Here is a 3,286-nt window from a genome sequence, read left to right on the forward strand (position 1 = left end):
TAAAAATAAAATAATAATTTGAGGTCAAGTCAAGACGAGAACATAGGCATTCTGATTTCAAAGCCCTTATCCTACTGGCCCTAAACAATCCACAGTTCTCTCCTAAAGGAAACGAGCCTATTAATGATAATCTTCAAGTGACCACAGACTCCCAGCCCACCCTTCCCTGGAGCCCCGAACACACAGAAAATTCCCAAGACTCATAGGTAAGTACTACAGGTAAACTCAAAGATACTGGAGGTATTTATGGTTCCTCATCTTTTGGGGGAGTTCGTATCTTGTTTCTGAAATCCCTGCCTTTGGTAACTCCTGTTAAAGGCAGTTGTAATGTGCTTGTAAGATCAATTGCTTAGAAGAGAGTCTGTTCTGAATTAGAAATTGTTGCTGCTAAGGAGGCCCTGGGGATGGAGAGTTGGGGAGGGGACTGCACATGGGTTCAGCATGGCAGGCTCCTATGCTGATAATGAATGGGGGGAACGTGGCCAGTAAGGCCCACAGAAAGAAAAACACTTAAACCTTTTGATGAAAGGCCATATGAGAAGGTAAGTGTTATAATTCAACTGAAAATAAAAGCCAGCGGCAGGTTATCCTTCCTCCCAGGCAGACAGTTTGTGGGACTGCTTTCTTGCAGCTACAGTGGCAGTGATAGATTATCTAGAAAGGCGAAGCAGCTGAGCTGATCTACCCCCTCCTCTTCCACTCCCCAATTCCCCTCAGGCTACAGGGTTTCAGGGTAGCTTTAATCCCTTTTAGCCTCCACTCTCCCACGGATTCTAAGACAAGTCCCAGGAGTACCCAGGCCTGGAGAGCATCCTCCCAAGCTGTTTCCTGAAACCCAAGCCTGAAAGACAGGAGTTACCCTCAGGTGCTTGCCAGAAGCCTCTCATTCATTATTCTGCTGGGGATGATTGTTTGAGAAGGAGTCTGGAGCTAAGAAGGAGTGTTTGAATCTGGCCTTGGAGGGAGCATTGGTTGTTCAAGAGTGGCTCATCCAAGTGTGATTGGAATGAGCTGTTAATTCCAAGAGGCTCTCAGGAAGCCACACTGGAGGATGCAGTGCCGAGGACTGATTGGGGTAGAGATGGAGGAATGAGTCCTCTGTCCTTATCACTCTTTGCCTCCACTCTTTAATGAAGACTGCTCTGCTTGCTGCTCTTCCTGCCTCTAACCTGGTTCCCATCACAGTCAGCTTGCGTTGCCAGCCCTTTCAAAGCCATTTTATTTATGTTAGGCACTCTTTGGATTCCTCAAAACCTTGAAAGAGCTATAGATATGTCTCTAGTTTTGGAATTCTAGGGCTTGTGGAGAAATATTTTTATATAAGGAGGCCATTCTGGAGTCTCTCGAGTGCTATACATGGGTAGCTATCATGCTTCCTGCTCAGAGGCTGGCCAGAGTCTCCAGATGAAAAGAAAACATGTCGGAACAATGGACATGTCTCTTTCCATTCCTTGCTTGTCCCCTCTGAGGATCTTGCATTCAATACTTGGTGCAACGAGTGGACCCACAGAAAGAGTGGGAAAAAGCGGAAGGTATGAGCCCCCAGAACCACTCCACAGAGGGAAGGTCTGAGTTATGGATGGTGAGCCTGTGTCAGAAGATAATTCTCCACTAAGACCCCTCCATCTTTTAGTCTCAGTTATGTTTACTTTGCAGGAAATCCCTTTCAGACTATTCCATAAAAACTTAAAACATTTTCTACCATGTCAATTTTATACAACCTGGAAAAAGGAATTCTACCACAACAACTGTAACCACCACATACTCTAAGTCTTAGAATTAAAGGAACATGTGGATATGATAAAATGGTATGGGTTTTATAGTGGGACAAACATGGATTCAAATTATACCATTTATAAGAGGGGTCTTAAACAATTATATTTTTTTCATCTATAAAATGTAGGTAATCCCTGGCAAACTACCGTGGGGATTAAATGTTAATCCCCTGACAATCACGAAATATCAGTGCCTTTTTTTCTACTGAAGCCAATTTGAATTAAACTAGAAAGGGATTTGAGATTCCATTCTTCTATAATTCCCTATAGCATTTTTCCCAGGAAGGAAAAAATAGGAATGATTGTTTTTCTTCCTAGTTATATTAGCAATATGATCTCTTGTATGTACATAGCATGTCATGCTTCCAAAGAACACTCACATTCACTTTGTATCACATTTAGTCTTCAAAGCCATTCCATAAATATACCCTGCTTCAACTGTAGGTAAATAGCAGGATAACCATAATTTAATAACAATAAAAACATAGGTTTTAGGACTGGTGATTTAGAAGAGAAGGGGAGCAAGAAAGAGGGGGAAAAACAGAAAGAGAGAGAACAGATTCTAGTCCTGATCACCAAGGCCTTATATTCCAGTTGGAACACAAGGCCAACACATGCAAGAGCCAAGAAAAAATGCTTTCCAGGGCATAATTAAGAGCAGAATGAGTGAAAGTCACAAATGCCCCACTTCTTCCAAGAAGAGTGAGAGCAACATGAACTGAAGTAGCCCAGAAGGTCCTATGGCATGTATGCAGGAAGGGTAAACTGAATGCACAGAAAGAATGAGCAACAACCATGCACTTGCAACAACAGCCCCAGGAAGAGATCCTCAATCCTGCCTGCACATTCGAATCGTCAGGAAGATCTTTTATAATTATGACACCTGGTCTCCACCCCAGAAATTCTACTTTAATTGGGTTCAGGTGGGGGCCAGGCATCAGAAATGTTTAGGTTCCCTTTGTGATTCCAAGGCTAAGCAAGGTTTTTCATTGTACTATATTGTAGATTTAACCTCTTCCACAGAATAAAATATGTACATCTTTTATGATAATGAATGAATGAATGAACAAATACCAATAAACTATTGCATGTGCTGTGTACTCTCATAATTATCTAAGCCTCAGAGAAGGCTTTCGTGTTGCTATGACATTTCAACAGCTACTGATGACTCTCCTATATAATAGAAGATGTATAGGAATCAGAAAGGTGAAGAGAGCAAAGAAACACACTCCAGAGGGAACGTCATTGAGATGAGAAACAGCATGAAACAGCCATGGATTTAGACATGTCTAGTGTAACTAGAGAAAAGAGCAAAGGTATGCCAGTGCTCAGCACTTTCGGAGAGATGAACATTGGCCAGAGTATATGTAGAGCCTTCATTTCTTTTTATTAGACTTTATTTCTTTTTTAATTGATAAATGAAAATTGTATATATGTAAGGTATACAACATTATGTATGTTTCGATATATGTATACATTGTGGAATAGCTAAATCAAGTCAATTAACATAT

The sequence above is a fragment of the Propithecus coquereli genome, unplaced genomic scaffold (genome assembly GCF_000956105.1).
Source record: "Propithecus coquereli isolate 6110/MARCELLA unplaced genomic scaffold, Pcoq_1.0 Scaffold197, whole genome shotgun sequence".
Taxonomy (NCBI): domain Eukaryota; kingdom Metazoa; phylum Chordata; class Mammalia; order Primates; family Indriidae; genus Propithecus; species Propithecus coquereli.